The sequence below is a fragment of the Natrix helvetica genome (genome assembly GCF_964273705.1).
Source record: "Natrix helvetica genome assembly, chromosome: 2".
NCBI classification, from domain to species: Eukaryota; Metazoa; Chordata; class Lepidosauria; order Squamata; family Natricidae; genus Natrix; species Natrix helvetica.
Window position 1 is genome coordinate 223,513,820 of NC_138552.1, and position 18,090 is coordinate 223,531,909.

The following is an 18,090-nucleotide window of genomic DNA, read 5'->3' on the forward strand; positions in this document are numbered from 1 at the left end:
TCTACGCCCACAGAACCGGTAGTAAAAAATGTTGAATCCCACCACTGGATCAAACCATTCACAAATAACTGGGCAAAAAAACTGCCCCAGATGCCTCCACAGGAGCAACAACTACTCTGATATTTAACTGGGAAGAAATCTGAACAAATTCGTCTTCCTGAAAAATTTGCTTACCTTAAATTGTTCACAGAATTGTTGCATTCTACTTTTAAAAACTTCTATTGAACATGTTTTACATATGCTACCCTACCAAATAAAGTCAACTTTTAATTAGTTTGTTGAAACTGACTCCAGTTCACCAAAGTCTACATTATGATGAAATCGTTAATTTAGAAGGCAATAAGATTTAAAATTTTAATGTCAAGAACATTCCTAAAATTTCTCACAATCTGCAACAATATAATATGGGTTTTGTTTGGGTTGTTTAGCATCTGAAGTAACAGAGTAGTAAGATAGTCTACATTTCAATTTCAATGTGTGTTTCCAGTGTGTTTCATGGCTAAATTAGAATTATTCTTATTGGTTGCCCCAGTAAAGTCCAATATATATTACGTAGGCATGTGTAGCATTTCCCATTATTAACCAAACATCCCATTTGATTTGAAGTGCACAGAACAGAAAACTATTAGGTTATTATTCTTTAAGTTAGAACTTACTTTTTTGTAAATTTGTATAAACCTTCACAGTAAATAAAGGAAAATATATAATGTCAGAAATGATATCCTATAATTTGCTAAACATATCAATTCATCTGATGGTAATCACACTGAATAAAATAGTTCGGAAAAGAGAGTAGAGACTTCATAACTTCTATTATGAACATGTTTTTCCAAATATATTTAAATATTAAAACAAATTTAATAGATCACTGCAAGTTTAGAGATGTTACTGGTAGTAGACAGATAGTCATGGTATTACAAGCATAGGACAAAATTGGGAAATACTATAGGAATCTACATATTAGAAAAACAAATGCATAAAGACTCTACTTCCATGACTATAAACTTTTCATATTGAAATATTCATATTGAAAATAAATACATGTAGATTATAGACTACATTTATTTTATCATTTGCTGCATAGTCCTTCCAAACTCCTAGTTACTACTTAGAACAGAAAGATGAATGTGGCTCTGGATAAAATTGCACTCATGAGACTTCTCCTAACACGTAGACTCTTAATCCCCCATGGTATACTGAGAAATTGAGGGGGATGAAACAGATGAAGAGATGTCTAGAATACTGCTGGTGGAAGACAAAGAATGAACTTGATCCCACCACCATCACAAGAACCCTAAAATCTGGCTGTTATAGCCCATGTTCTGGGCTACAGTAGTGTTTTTTTTCATTGTCTATAGCCTGTGTAAATGGAAGTTAGACACTGGCGTTTTCCATTATCTATAGCCTTATAAATGGCCAAGAGGGACCATTTGTCTTGCTTTTAATCCTTGTAAGGTGCTGAGAAACAATGATTGGATAGCCCTATAAATTTAAAAAACAAATAAATCAATATGTGATAATATGTGATAAATACTTTTCAATCAGTTACCTATGTGATAGTGATGTGTGGCTCGTAAATTAATTAGGTCATCTTTTGGAAGTTTCACAGTGATCTGCCAAAATAGGATCTATCTCAGCGATGTCAAACTCATGTCGTCACAGCGGCGTCACTTGATATATCAGGATTTTTTTTCCTCCCTTGCTAAATCGGGCCTAGGTGTGGCCCGCAAGTGACACATACAGCCTGCAGGCTGGGAGTTTGACAGCCCTGATCTATCTCAACACTAATAGCATGTAATTCATGCTAGAATCTGTCTTGATACATTTCAATATATTCAATATATAGTAAATTATGCAAAATTACATAAATTTATATAAATTGTTTGAAGCAAAACAGATGTTGGTTTTCTTTTCTTAAATGTGTTTTCAGGGCTTGCATTTTGGAATGAAAGTAGTTTAAAAAGATAAGACTGATAGTGAGATAACCTGGATGCTTTTAAACTTCAAAATCAATAGAATGAGTCCTTCCTTTCACAGTGTCTCTGAGATTACTGTTAGTCCATCTGCATTATTGTCATTTGGATATGATTCACCACAGTTGGAGTGCACTGTATAAATCATCTAGTTGATATTGTGACAGAAGTTTCTTTTTCGATTTCCCCTGTTTTTCCTTGAAGAAATTTCACTTCTCATCCAAGAAACTTCTTCAGTTCATGGACTCACTTCATTTCAGTTCAGAACTGAAGAAGCCAAATGTCTTCAAGGAAGGACAAAGAAAGTCCAGTTGCCTTTTGAAAAAACACCTTTGGGACAACCCTGTTGAGTTTTTTTAAGTTGGAAGAAGTATGAACCTATAATCTCTTCCTTAGTTGTTTCAGGATTTAACTTCGTTTTTAAAATTCTTTGTTGGTCACATGAAAGTTAAAGACGTTCACAACCTAATGAACTAAAAAAAAACTTAGACAAAAGTTAGTATGTCTGTGATGGTTTAACAAACTTTGATACTGAAATAAAGCATTAGGGAATTATATGACAGAATAACTTTTTTTCTTGTTGTGACTTAATTAAAATTGCCACTTTTATTAAATGTTTATCTTTAAATTTTATTTGTATATTTAACTCAAAACTGAACTTCTGAAGCAGAATTAGCAATATGTGATGTCTTTTCACTTGAAAAATGAGATATTAACCAGCAAATATGAAAAACAGTATAAACATTTTAAGAATGTTTTAGTCGTATGCATTTCATCCTCAATACAGCAATACATTTTCCTTCTATAGTACTACAGTAATAGATTAGTGACTTGCTATCTGTTTCTGATTTTAGCAGCTGTGTTTTCATGATATATAATTTTAAATGTTTAAAATCTCAGCAGGTACATTTTCTTTGTGCTTGTTTCACAGTAAAAGAATGGGAAATTCTAGGTATGAGTCTGGGATCTTAAAAGAATTTGTGAGCTATGAAAATTAGGGCATCAAAAGTGATTAATGGTGATGTTTTTAAACATATGGCTAGCAAAATCTTGCAAGACATGAAAAATGAATATACGGGTACCAAGTAGAAATGGATGTTGTATGTTCCTAGAGGGAGCACCTTAAAATTATATCTATTCCAGGTGTTTTGACTTGCTTGCTAAAGGAAAGATCCATATAACAACTAAAACAGTGTTCAGATCTTCTTAAAATGTACTTTGCAAATTCATACATACAGCATGTGGAACTATCATTAATTAGCACAAAATAGTGCAGTAGATCTCAAAATATCGTTTCAGTAGATCTCAAAAAACAAACAAACCTAGGACCTAGGAAATACTAACTCTTCCCCTCCCCAACCTCAGTCCTTGCATTCATGGCTATTTGAATTGATGGGGCAGTAACAAGGTGTGTTACTATTTAATGGACAGGTGCCGGTACCAAAGCAAAGATTGAGATTCCCCCTTCCCACCTCAATAGTGCTGGGACCCTGCCTGTATACCGTCTTCTGTTCAGCAAGTCATAAAACTCAGATTTTGTCTTAGTACTTTTTTTGAAACTTTTACTATGTAAATTTCATTAAAAAAATAAATGTACAAATATTTTTCCTCCTCCTCATAGAAACAGCTATCGGGAATTTTCTCTGACTTGCCAGAAATAATTTTCAGACAGAGAAGAAGCATGGACAATTTCACACTTAATGATGAACACTTCAAAAAGTTCTGAATGCTGAAAAAAGGAAGTGTTACACTGAAAATTGCAGCTGGCAGTATTCTCTATCAATCAATATTCATTTGAAGAGTTAGCTGTTGATCTAAGGGAGCAAATGCCATTCTGTCAAAAGGGGAGGGGGTATTCCAGCATGACTTTTGAAGAAAGAATTATTTTTCTGTAATAGATGGATGCAGTTATGCATTTTGCTGTGCGTTCCAAGTGGATTGTTGATACAGTACTTTGGTTCTGCACCTGCATATGGAAATCTTGCTGAACATGGAAATCTGTTAAACATAATATTTACAATGGCTGGAATCTGGGGAGAAAGAAACATATTTTTGTTTATATTTTATATTTCTCATTGTTTCCTGGCTACATTTTCATTAGACGTATGACTTGATTCCATAGAAATAGTCTGAATGGGTGCAGCATTTTCAATGTGTTCAGTGCTCCTAAGTTCAAGGATGTGCACTTCTTTCTGACTTGTGTATAGCTATACTGTTGGAAAGTTGGCATGTGACTCAGAAGCTTTTGATTTCTCTTAACTTTACCTAAACATGTCCATATTGGCCATCCTTCTCCCTTCTGTGCTTGAATACCATGTTTTCCTGAAAATAAGACAGGGTCTTATTTTCTTTTGACTCCAAAATAAGCACTTGGCCTTATTTTTGGGGAGGTCTTATTATTTTTGAGGTGCAGGGGGTGGCGAGTGTTGTCACCTCATGGCGGCTGCTGTGTTGCAATATTTTCAGGAAGGGCTTATTTTCAGGGGAGGGCTTATTTTAGCACATGCACTCAAAAGCTCGATTGGGCTTATTATCCGGGGAGGTCTTATTTTTAGGGAAACAGGGTATACATTTGCATAGTTCAAATATTTAAATGAAAATGAACAGGCATATACTGTTCTACCTTTATCAAATGGTATAGGCCCTCAGTGATCGGTACTATTTCTTTCTGAATCATTTTCAATTACATATTTTACTTGGAAAGTTGAACATCTTATTTTATCCTTGAATCACCATGATGTTTACCTCTCAGGAAATATATTTGTACAATCTACCTTGTTTATCATTTCAACTCTTTTCCTTTTCTTTTGTATAAAAATTGGTTGTCTAAAACTTTTAACATTCTAAACAGCTATAAAATATTATGCGTAATTTATTTTTCCAAGCTGTTTTGTTATGACTTTATGTATGTTTCTCTGCCCCATCAGGATTTTAACACTGTCAATAATCTTGCTTATCAAACATTTCCAACACTCCCCTTTCCCCTGAAAAAGCTCTTGCAATGAATTCATGCAGATTTACTTGCATACGGGTCTTCACTCTGCCAGTTAACAAAGCAAGACTTCTTTTATTCTGGCTTCCCACTTGATTCCTGATTGATTTATGCTTGACAGATGAAATGCTGTCCTATTCAGTGAATTAGCTGTTTGTGAATAACGTTTCTGATGCTTTGGTGTTGAAATGGCAGGAATAATGAAAAAGACTTTTATTTCTTTATTTGTTGCTCTGTTTCTAATTGTTCCTTGGAGAATGAAGCTATTGTAGCAACCTGGTGAGTGTGTGCGTATAGCTCTATCAAGAGATATACATCTCTTATAACAAACAATATTAAAATTACTCCCCCCCCCCTTTTTTTTTGGAGGAGGCAGTCTTGAAAGGAAAAAAAAAGTAATGTACAAGCAGATGTGCTGCTAGATCTACAGGCTTCTGCCAACCATATGGCATCTTAAAGAAAGATGGTTGGAGCGTCTGGATTAGCAAAGAGTTGGGATGGAAAGCCATGTGTCGTGTTGGTACAGGCAGTTGTTTTAGCTCTCTGTAAAAGGCTTCAGGAGATTGTGTAATGGAACAAATGGTACTGCAAGCCTAGTAACAGCCTTACCGCTGCTGGAGAGGCAATTGTCCCCCAGGCACCTACTGCTCCATCCTTTCCTCCACCCCCCTTCCCATTCCCCCATTTGTTTATTAATATATTGAAAAATGGCATGATTTTATTCTCCTTTTTTCTGGTACAAAGAGCTGCTGAGCTCTCCCTGTTTTTTAAACCTCTTTCATTTGCTAGGAGGATTTTCAGTTTGAAAGCTTTTTAAAATTATTGTAATTATCAGTGTTTTGTTTGTTTAAAAGGAAGGATAAGAAATCAGGACCATTTTATCTGAATTGCTGGTGTCTTTATAAGAAACATCTTCATTTCCTTTAACTGGGAAATGATAGCATTGTCTGTGAAAGATGTTTAAGCCTAATATTCCTATTTCTATCAATATTTAGCAATTAATGGGAAATTAATCTATTGCTCTGGAAATAGAAAGCTATCAATCACTAATGAAAAATAGATAACCAATTGTGATACCTTCTTTTTAAGTAAATTTGGAGCTTTTGTGAATGAAATAAGTGGTAATTATCTCTGTGCTCACTAAGAGAATAGAGGTTGAGTTTATGAAAACACTCAATTTCTCTGTTCAGCTGATTCAAGGGCTGATTAAACAGGAACCAAAGGTCCAGTGCCTGTAAATTGCTCCAATGTAATATAGCAATTACAGTTTTAATTATAATACTAAGATTGCTGTTTTTAAAAGAATATTCTAAAAGATTTTATGGAACCTGCTGATAAGAAGGTCATGAAACAAAAGCGTCTGAAACAGTTGCAAGACTATAATTACTAGTGCTGAATATCCCTTTATTCTGAGATTTTAATGGATCATCTTTTCAGACGTTACTTTTCAGTACAAAATGCGTGTAACACTTAGGAATGGTGTGCAGCTGCCTGCATGATTGAACAGCTGTTTGTCCATTAGGTTCACAATGTTTGCTTGTATTGTGTGGGCAAGATTTGCGGTTTTTCAAAGGCATTGTTCAGAAAGTACACAATATTTTCCTGTAATCGTAGAGACAGCAACCAGACTGGGTATGCTCTGTCCATTAACCAATCGGACTGAGTCTACACTTATGATGTCATCGGGACCTTGTGGCTCCTCCCCAGTTTCAGACTCAGTCCAACCTGGATTGGCTGTGAGAATTGATCTCTCCTCCAAATTATTTAATTATATCTTTAATTGGTGGATTTTTCCAAAAAAAATTGTTGTTCCTTTAAATTGGTTCCTTAAATAATCCTTTATTCTACAAATTGGAGGGAAATTTGAAACTGAACTTTGGCTGCCTCTCCTCAGCCGTCTGATTGCCTGCGGCCACGAGTTTACTCAGGAAGCCTGCCTTGCAATCAGATCGGTCAGCTCACGAGCTACGGCTCTACGGCTGTTTCCCCATGGCGCTCCTTGATTCTGGGCACTCGGAGGGACATACAACCGGCTGCTTCACGCGCAGCAGTTCCAGGCGAGTCTGGTGGCCATTCTGCAGATCACCTGGCCACACTTAGTATCGGTGGCCATTTTGTGGGTCGGAAGAGCCCGTGAAGATAGTGGTGGCCATTTTGAGGCTCGGAAAAGCCTCAGAGAAAAAAGTTGGCCATTTTGGATGTTTTAAAAAAGGTGCAAACTCTACAGCAGCCGTTTGGAGTGCCCAGCAACATGGGATCACCCCAGGTGGACCGGATCAGGAGCGCCTGGCCAGCAAACGGGTGTGACCATTGCCTATCTTATTGGGGTGTTGATTTATGTTTGGGGAAATGGCTGATCCAGCTATGAATACGAATGCAGGATTAGAGGAAGCAGGGCCATCAGGGGCAAAGAGCAGCAGGAAGAGGCAAGCCAAAGAGGCCCCTTCCTCAGGAGTAAATCCCAAGGTCTCTAAAGCGACTACCAGGGCAGAAGAGCGCAGGCAGAAGGCCCTTGAGAAAGAATTTCAGAGGGCCCAAAAACAACAACATAGTCTAACTGCCCAGCCCTCCCTTCGAGGATCACCAAGTGGCGTCCCCAGCTCCACCTGTTTTGCCTCCCATGGGCCTTGACCCGCCACCCCCCGGCCTATTCAGAAGGGGAATTGTCTTCTTCGGAGTCCTCGGCTTCGATGGAACCTGACAACAGAGGCAATTTCTTTGATGCCCCTCTCAATAGGGAGTGAACCTTTGAGCAGGCTCCCCTCCCGGTTACACATGGCTCTGGGGGCCCCCACACCATGTACACCTCTCCTGCTGATATAGCAACCACCATTGCTGAAACCATTAAACAGGTCATGGCTGCTGGCCTACAACAGCAACCCCAACCTGTTCCATCACATGGCCATAAGCATAAATCTTCTGCTGCAGCTCAGCAACCTGATCCTTCTGCCTCTACTTCTCAGGCCTCAATTGGCGGGGAGCAAGATAACCTGCGGGACTCAGACCTGTCTGATGACGAGGTGGTCACCCCAGATACCCCTGCATTTACCGGCTTATTCAAAACTGACTGTTTCAAGTCCCTTCTTCTTAAGGTCATTAAAGCTGCTAACTTACCATCTTCTGCTTCAGCTTCTACTTCACAGGATAAACCGGCAGAACCGGCTTCAACTGAGGGTCCCAGTACCCCATTCACCAAACCCACAGTGGAAAAAGAGGTGATCCCTGTTCCCAAGATATTCCTGAACATCATCCAGAAGCAGTGGGAGTCTCCAGGCATGGGCCCACAGCCGACCAACCTTGACAAACATCTCTACAACATTGCACCAGACCTCACCAAGTTCTTCGAGACTCCCCCAGTGGACGCACTGGTTGCAGCCCTGTCTTCACCTACTGTGGTCTCTGGAGCCCCTGAGGAGGTTCTCAAGCCTGAGGAGAAAAAGTCAGGTCAAACCTTAGTCAAAAACTATCAGGCTGGGGCTTCAGCTGTTAGGGCCTCTATGGCCACTTCCTTTTTCTCCAGGGCGGCCTTGGTTTGGATTGAACAGCTTCAGGAGCGCATCGCTCCTACTGACACTAGATCACATAGGGATCTCAACAAGATCAGGGCAGCGGTTGAATTTGCGGCTGATTCTTCCCTTAATGCTTCTAGATTCACTTCTAAAGCCATGGCCTCTTTGGTCAGGGCCAGGCGTCCGTACCAAGTGGCGCTTAGCAGCCTCCCCATTCAGTGGCATCCAATTATTTGATAATCTCTTAGACCCGTACCTCACGGAATCTAAAGACAAGTGCAAGGTCCTTTCATCCATCTACAAGAAACAGGACAGTCGGACCGCTCCCTTCTATAGGAGATTGCCCTTTCGGCTGGCGGACGGAGGACCTTCCTTCCCCCATCCACAACGCCAATCCTACTCTCCCAGACAGGGATCTCACCACGACAGGTCCAGTAGAAACACACAGCATTCCCCCTCCAAGAAATCTTAGCGTGGAGGAAGCAACCGCCATTTTTCACGTAGGAAATGACTATCTGGACTCTCTTTCGATTGGAGGACGCCTGCTGTTCTTTGCCCACCGCTGGGAGGAGACTACAACAGACAATTGGGTACTCAAAACTGTTAAATTTGGTCTCATGCTAGAATTCCTCTCCATCCCCCAGGAACACTTCATGCCATGCCCGGTCTCTTGGTGTCCTTGCAAGAGGGCACTGATGGAACAGGCCATTCAGCACCTGTTGGAGATCCGGGCCATCCAACCGGTTCCTCCCCTTCAGGAATGCCAGGGTTTTTATTCCCGCCTGTTTGTGGTACCGAAGAATTCCGGGGGATGAAGAGCAATATTAGATCTAAAAACATTGAACTGCCACATTGTCTATCGACGGTTCAAAATGCATTCTCTGCACACCATCCTCCAGGCGGTCAGGAAAGGCAACTTCCTCATGTCGGTAGACTTAACCGAAGCTTACCTTCATATCCCCATCTTCATAGACGACCGAAAATATCTCCGCTTCTCCTATGGGGGGAGGCACTTCCAGTACCAAGTATTCACAAAAGTACTGGCAGCACTGGCCGCCCACATCATGTCATCCCCAGTTCAGATTCTCTGTTACCTGGATGACATCCTCTTGTTGTCCAGGTCTCCGGTTCAGGCAGAAAGAGATCTCACCCTCACCATTCACACCTTGCGGAATCACGGCTTCGGGGTGAATCTCAAAAAGAGTCACCTCGTTCCCAGCACTTTTCTTCTCCACCTCAGGGTCTTGATAGACACCATGGCGGAGAGGGTGTTCCTATCCAACCGCATTCTCAGTCTGAGGGAACCTGTCAGGAAGGTGCTACATCTACACAAGGCTTCCCTTCTTCTTCTCTCCCAAGTCTTGGGCAAGATGGTATCCTGTTTCGGGATTGTCCCTTGGGCCAGGTTTCATAGCAGGAGCCTTCAATGTTCATGCTTCCACATCAAAAGGCCGACAGGGGTAGCTCTCCTCTCACGGTCTCCCTTCCCAGACAGGTATTACACTCTCTCAAATGGTGGCAGTCCCCAGCGATTTTGCAAGGGACCTTGTTCAGAGAGCCGTGCCGTCTCACACTTACAAAGGATGCAAGTCTGACAGGATGGGGGGCACACATGCAGGACCTAGTGGCTCAGGGTTAGTGGTCCCTTGAAGAGAGCCAAAACAGCATAAATTGGCTAGAATTGCAGGCGGTTCGCCTCGCCCTCAGACACTTCTACCAGAGTTCAGGCCCATCACGTATTAGTCCTCATGGACAATACCACGACCAAGGCACACCTAAACAGACAGGGGGGAACTCGTTCCTGGCCTCTGTTCTGGACGGCCTGGCATCCGAACATCTACTTTCTCACCCCTTGATCTGGAGATTTCTCCGTGGAGCGTCCAACCCGCGTCCCCCTGCCATGCATAGATATCCGACTTGGGACTTAACCTCATGTCCTAGAGGCTTAGACTTCTGCGCCCTTTGAACCTATGAGATCCACTTCTTTGAAACTGTTGTCCTTCAAAACGCTGTTTTTGGTGGCTGTAACCTCAGCCAGACATATTTCTCATTTGGCTGCTCTTTCAGTCAGGCATGACTTGTGCGTGTTCCATCCAGACCAGATTGTCTTAAGACTGGACCCGACATTCATACGGAAGGTCAATAAGTTTCTACCAAGGTCAGGAGTTGACCTTACCTGATTTCTGTCCGTCTCCCCATCACGAGAGGGAGCGCACTCTTGACGTACGTCGTGCCCTCAAGATCTACATCGACCGCATCGCCTCGTTCCGCCACTCGGAAGCTCTCTTCATCTCCTTTCGCCAGGCCTCCTTGGGTACCAAGGCTTCATCGTCTAGTCTGGGGCGCTGGATAAGAGCCTGTATTAAACTGTCTTATGAACGTCAATCCATACAGGTCCCTGCAAACATTACAGCACACTCTACACGCAGCGCTGCGACATCTGCAGTTTGGTCCACTCAAACCACCTTGGAAGAAGTCTGCCGGGCGGCCACCTGGGCGTCTCCCGCAGTCTTCATACATCATTACAAGTTGGACAAGTATGCATTGGCTGATGCGGCTTTTTGGCGCAGGGTGCTACAACAAGTGCTTGTGCCCTAATGGACCTTTTTTACAATTTCCCACCCTAGTGGACAGCCCAATCTTTGGTACGTCCCAGTCTGGCTGCTGTCTCTACGATAAGAGGAAAATGGGCGTTGGTTCTTACCTGATACACTCATTTTCTGGTAGAGACAGCAGCCAGCCCCGCCCTGGTATGGGTCACGCGAGGGAATTCCTTGTGTGGAGAGAGATACAGTGACTATGGACTTTCACTTTTTGCTCACAATTCTCACTTGAGTCTACAGTTTTCCTTCATCTGAAACTGAGGAGGAGCCAAAAGGGTCTGATGACATCATAAGTGTAGAATCAGTCCGATTGGTTAATGGACGGAGCATACCCAGTCTGGCTGCTGTCTCTACTCTACCAGAAAATGAGCATATCAGGTGAGAACCAATGCCCATTCTGCAATCAGAAGCATCAGAAAGAGCTTTAAGAAAAAAATGATGCATGTACTTTCCTGAGAGTAAGGACATGAGTACATACATAATGAAATTATGCCCAGGCAAGTAAATAATAGTAGGATTGGGCTATTAAAGTTTTTTTAATGGATAAAGCCTGTTTTAGATTCCAAATATATTTTTACAGGCTATATTATCTGCAATAGAGTTTAAAAAACTACTTTTATATATCATTTCTCCATCATCTCTCTCTTCATATTAATTACTTCATTTTTTTCAGGTCTCTTTCACCAGACTTCTTTATTTTCAAAATGTAAGCTGCATTATTGCGACAATCTGTCTCAATGATCCCTAATTAGAGCATCTAAAGTAATCTGGAATTGTACCTGTCATTCATGCAAGCTGTGAGCCAAGGTATGAGATTATTTGATCTCTCATGAATAAAAGTGAAAGTAGCATGTAATACATTTTACCCGCTAAGGATGATTTGTTATCTACTGTCTCCTTTCCGAGAGAAATATATCTTGGTCTTGCTTAGCCATGTTCAAATACGTTCAACAACATTCTATTGAATATAGTAGTGGAACAGTTTTTATGGTTTAGCTAATCTAAAATACAGTTGTTATTTTACTGGCTGTGATTGTTGGGTCTCTTGCATAGGAGACAAATTCATGATTGATATTTGCAAGAGTAAATCGTGGTCTGAATAGCATACCTCTTTTGCTACCTTTTCTGTGAGCCTGGCTTGGTGGTCATAGCATGGCTTGATTGGTGTGTCAGGGGAAGGATACTGTAAAATCTCCATTCTCTCCCCACTCCGGGGGAAGGTTACTGCAAAATCCCCATTTCCCTTCGATCAGCTGGGACTCGGGAGCCAGAGATAGATGAGGGTGGGACGAGTCAAAGGTGGCATTTACCGGTTCTCTGAACTACTCAAAATTTCCGCTACCGGTTCTCCAGAACTGGTCTGAACTTGCTGAATACCACCTCTGGCCTAAGAGCATGAAGGGATGTTCCTCTGTGTGCACCAAATCATATTGAAAAGACTAGCCTTGAAGAAACCAAATTGTGATGTTCCTCTAAAGAAGGCAGCTTCAGAAGATGATGGTAAACAGCATAGCTCAGTTGTGTTGGTCATCTTATTGGGTCTGTTCTGAAATCATATACTTTATCAACAAGTTAACCAAAAAATGGGAATGAAAATGCAAATGTTTTGAAAAAAGCAGTTCTCCTGATCGGGGTTGATGGGTACACACCACTTTTTGCCAGCATACATCTGAGTGTGTACAGAAACATGATTTTTTTCTGTTAGTGCTACAAAGTCTGGCAGAGAAAGAATAGAACTTGTAGTTTTTGGGGATACTATGTATGAAAGAAATAACAGGAAAAAGTAGTAGCATTTAGTAGGTAACAGCTAGGGTGCTCCATGATTCTCTTGGAGAACATTTTACTGAGCACTTCCTAAAAACTGGCAATTTTAGTTCTTTTAAACTATGATTTGCTGTTGATTGGAATGTTAACCTGTGTTGTAGTGCAATATTATTACTGGTAGCAATATTTATGTTTTTTTCTGGATTTTCCCCAGAAAACATTAATTGAGTGTGTGAATGGTAGAATAGACATTTTAAGATATTTTTTTTAAAGAAATGGTGTATTGTTTAGCTTTATTATAAATATTATGGTTATAATTGGTACTTTCTCATTTGCTAACTACTTCAAGGATTCTCACATTTTTAGTGAATCTGTGAGTCTGTGTATGTGCATGAGAGACAGAATGTTGCAGACTGAAATAAAGAATAAGAACTAATTTTTAATATTATTTTCATTAATAAGATTTCAATTAATATAAACAGGGTTCATTTAAGAAAAGAAACAGAAAGCAGAGTTGTGCTTTAACTTTCTACAATTTCAATAATAGCAAAATTCCTTTAGCTTCTAGAAGAACAGAGTGATTTGTATGTCAGAAATAAAAGGAAGATTCACGCAGCACTTTTCCATCATTTCTAAAAATCTGTTTCTCCTCACAAGAACTGTATGTCACTTATTGGAATCTGATTTTTTTTTCTTCCCGTCTCTTCTAAAATTAATTGTTCAAAAAGTTTTGGTTGCTATGATGTGTATGTATCAGAGGTCAGTTTGCCCAAATAATGAAGTGATGGGGTGTTTTACCCATCACAGGGGTCTTTCTCATCTTCATTTAGTATTTGACATCTTGAAGCTCCAGGAATGATTCAAAGGCATTCTGTCACTTTGAAAAAGGAAAGCATTCCATTACAAATGCAGAGTTGCTAATGTTTCTTTTTTTAACCGAGTTAATACAAACTTATACATTGATCTACATTGTTTTCTAAATTCCTAAATGCCTAGTGAGTCCTAGGGGGCCTCCCATACGCTCTGCACATGCCATCCAACCCTAAAAAAAAGTCCTCCTCTGTTCATTCTGTGCAGCCTGCTTAAACAGCACATGCACTGTGTCTGCTAGATGTCACTTCTTGGGAAGCTCACATGCAGAGAGGTTCTTTTTAAAGGCATTGTGGTCTGAAGAAGAAAGTTCAGATTGGGCAGCCAAGTCTTGTTGGTTCAGGATTATTTCATAGCTTCTTATTAAAATTCAATTTAAAAAAGCATTAGTGATAAGGAGAGAAATGAAATTATCATGGAGTTCTGAAGAAAAAAGATATCTTAAATAGGAGCTATTTAAGAACTTTTTGAACCCTACTTTGTGGAAGTAATAAATAATAACGAAAGCGAGCAATAAAGCACTTGCTTAATTTGTTTTCTAATACAAATACACAGTAAAATAAAATAAAATGATTGAAATTTCCTCAAATTTCCAAGAAGGAAATACTAAATGACACTGGTTTGAACACCTCTGAACGTTCAATGTATGTGTTTGTTGATTTGAGGAATCCAAAGGAAGATAACCATTAATGAATAATTATAGATTAACATAGAATAGAAGTAGAAATGGAAGTGTTGACCAATATATTCTGCTTGGTATTAAAAATACATTTGATCCTTTTATACCAAAATTTGGTAGATGCTGAGAGTACCCTTTTTCCTTGTGCCACTTTTCTCTGATTGTTTATGCAAATTATGGGATGGAATAGGAAAAAGGAAATAAAGATTAAATACAAATGTAACAGTTCAGTAGTATCTCCTTTTTAATTTTTCCAGATTTTTTACATCTTACTTCTCTCAGTTCTCCACATTTTTTCTGCTCTGTTTATTCCCCAAGATACTGAAATGGGAGTTGAACAGGGACGGGGATTGAACATTTTTAGCAACCGGTTCTCTGCCCGGTTGCTGGGTGGGCGTGTCTATAATGGTGTGGCATATTCGGTCTCCTGCACCATGGAAGGGGGGGTATTTTCACCCTTCCCAGCTCCAGAGGCTTTCCTTTAGTCTCCAGAAGGGTGAAGACTGCCTCCCCTGGGCTCCAGAGGCCAGAAACAGGGCTGTTTCTGGACTTCCAGAACTTCCAGGAGCCCTGTTTTTTGCTCTCCCAAGGCTCCAGAGGCATTCTTCAAGCCTCTAGGAGGGTGAAAACATCCTCCCCCGGGCTCCGGAGGCCCTCTGGAGGCTGGAAACGGGCCCATTTCAGGACTTCCGAAACTTGCAGGAGGCCCATTTTTCACCACCACCCCAGGCTCCAGAGGAATGTCCTCCCCAGGCTTTGGAGGCTTTGCTCAAACCTCCGGGAGGATGAAAACTGGCTCCCCTGGGCTCCAGAGGCCCTCCGGATGCCCTCTGGAGGCCGGAAACGGGCCCATTTCTGGACTTCAAGAATTTCTGAGGCCCATTTTTCACTCTCCCACAGCCTCTGCGCGGGCCCTGCATTTACCTGGCATCCAAAACGGGCTGCGTGGAGACTCCTGGGAGGGACGGAGTAGGGTGTTTGGGTCCAGCTAGTCCTTGGAATTGATGGTTCAGCGAATCGGATGTAAAATTGACATCTGGTTTGCCTGAACCAGTCTCAACTGTCTGAATCCCATCCCTAAGAGTTTAATTAGTTAATATCACTCCAGAATCGTTGTTTAGAGCAGGATTTTACCCCTCTTAACTGAGAATCTGTTGAGGTTGCTTTTGTTGCTTGTTTACTTATGCTATTGAATTCAGTGGGAATACTTGAGAACTGATCTACCTTGTTTGCACATCTTCAGTTCTTCATGGCACTGATTTCGTGATGTAAGGAAAACTTAGTGACATAGTAAATTTAGTTAAATTTTAGTTTCGTGCAAAACTGCAGTGCAGAGAATTGAGATTAGTACAAGAAGAAACTACTTCTACCTGTGATGAAATTAAAAAAGATCCAATAAGGGTTACTTTTCTGCTTAGTACTGTTTGTTTTTGTTGTAGCAAACATCATTTGACTTTCTATGCATTAAGTGCAAATTATCCTGAAAGCTATGAAGAGACTAGAAAAATTTATACTAGCTTTCCATTTTCTTACCTCTCTTTCTTAGAAAAGTTTGCAAACTAAATATTCATAGTAGTGAGCTTTAGGCACAAATCTATTAAAGCCAAAGGACTTGTACAGTATTGAATATACTTCTTTATGTTCAGTGACATATCCTAGAAGGGATGCAGCTTTTATTCCATTGTAGGAATGGAGTAGGATTATATTGATTTATTTCCACATAAATCTTGCATTGGGTTGCTTAATGTGCAGTGATATTGGACTGTTGCATGCAACAAAACATTTGCATGCCTTACTTGATCTCTGACAACTGAATATGTAAACTTGCTGTAACTGTGTATGAGACAATATAATCTACGACTCTCCAGTGAAAAGTGTACAGGAACTTCTAGTCCTTTTGAAGAACAAAACAGCAGCAAGCTCTTCATGTGAGGACTAATCTGAGGGTCTGTGCTACCTAACATAAAGCTAAGATTGCTTTGGACTGATAATAACTTTACACTTTATAAGCAAGGATAGCATTGTTGGCTACAGGAAAAAGTCCCAAAATTACGTGTAGTGTTTTGAGTTCTTAAAAAGTTAAATCGGGCTAGATAGTAAAATGAAAGGGATTTTGGGAGATGGGGGGATGTTGGTTAGCGTTGAAGCCATATAATCTACATGACATTCCTATCCTAAAAGCAAAGCACATAAATATTGCAAAGATTCAGGGACTAGAAGACCTTCAAGGTCCCTTCCAGGAGTATGATTCTACGATTCATGTCAGGAGCTAATTTTTATTGATTGGCTATATGGCAATCTTTAGGATGGTTAGAATTCAAACACAGTGCACCAAAACAATTAACATCAACCAATCCACCAAAAACGATGGATGTCTCACTTCTGGAAATGTCTATTTAGGAATGTCCAGGTTGTTGTAAAAGATAAATGATGTAAATGTTTAAATGCAAATATTTGCAAGCCCTTTGCAAATTATCCCTATACTATTCTTTGGAGCATAGTTTGAATAGTAAACAAAAAACAAAAAACAAATTACTTGGAGCCCAGGGAAAAACACCATTTAAAAAAAAATTCTCAAGGATTTGCACCAGAGACATCACCGTAGTCAAATAAAAAATAATATTGTGCTCTTTAAAACATCTTCCCTAATTGAATTTCAACAGGCCTTTTAAAAGAATCAATTTCACAATGGACACATACTATCCCATTTTGTGCTTGTGGGTGGATAAAAATAGTTTAAAGTGGGGTTTTTTTTTTTAAAAAAGGCACAAAGTTATAATTTATTGAGAAGTGTGCTTTTTAGGGATATACCTTTAACTTAATAAAGAAGAAAAATAAAATTACCTAGGTACTAGAGTTGAAAATGAAGCTACTGCGCGAGTAGCAGCTCTTCATTCTTACTTTCGAAAACATCTTCAACTCTCTGGAAAACAAACAAACACCACACTCTTAACGCTTGTCAGCCATGTATTGCTGATCCTCTGCAGGGTTTGTAGCCTGCAAAGTAATCCTCCTTTATTGCACCAACCCTGAAAGGCAGAATAATGATGTGTGAGTTCATTTTCTTGTGCAAGTTGTTTTTCTTTTTGTTTTGCAAAATTCTTTTGCCTGCAGTCTTGTATCATCGGAGTCTCTTGATTCAGCTGAAGTGGCCTCTTTCAGTTACTGTGGTAACCAGCAGATGGGGTTCTCCGATAAGGGTCAGAAAGAAGGTTCCTACAGTATACAGTAGGAGCAGCTAAAGAACAAAGCTCTCACTGCTGACAGTTCAGGTCTGGCCAGCCAGGAGTAGTTATCAGATTACTTATATTAAAACCTAATTAAGACGTGTGCCAGTAAGTGCAGCATAAGGATTGGATTGGATTGGATTTGCTGGTTTAGCTGCTGCCAGTTGCTGTAATTCAATCTCTCTGCTCTGCACGTTCATCTGGGCAGAATATAGTAGAAATCCATTATATCATAACCAAAATAGTGGTATAGTGGAAATACCTTGCTATAATAGATTGGTATTTGCTTTGGGGGGAGGGGGGGCTTTATCATTTACTATGACATCTGAAGATTAATTTTGTGGTAAGCCATATGTTGATTTGGGTTACAGTGCAGGTATTTATGAAACTCCACAAAAAACAGAAGTGACTACGTCGTAAAGAAAATCATAATGCTAAGACTGGCTTACATCCTAGGTATCCTAGTGCCCCAG

The 18,090-nt window shown here is 40.2% G+C and overlaps 1 protein-coding gene across 10 annotated transcripts in view; it reads left to right on the top strand.

The window, feature by feature from the left end:
- The window catches only part of SDCCAG8 (SHH signaling and ciliogenesis regulator SDCCAG8), a 117,443-nt gene that overhangs the window by 85,076 nt on the left and 14,277 nt on the right, over positions 1-18,090 (top strand). For 2 of the 10 annotated variants that reach the window (XR_014174614.1, XM_081944066.1), the window contains one exon: positions 11,751-11,884. The exons of the other annotated variants lie outside the window; for them this stretch is intronic. The gene's annotated coding sequence lies outside the window, so the exon portion shown is untranslated. Of the gene's footprint in view, positions 1-11,750; positions 11,885-18,090 lie in introns of those variants that run through there. 10 annotated transcript variants of the gene reach the window in all.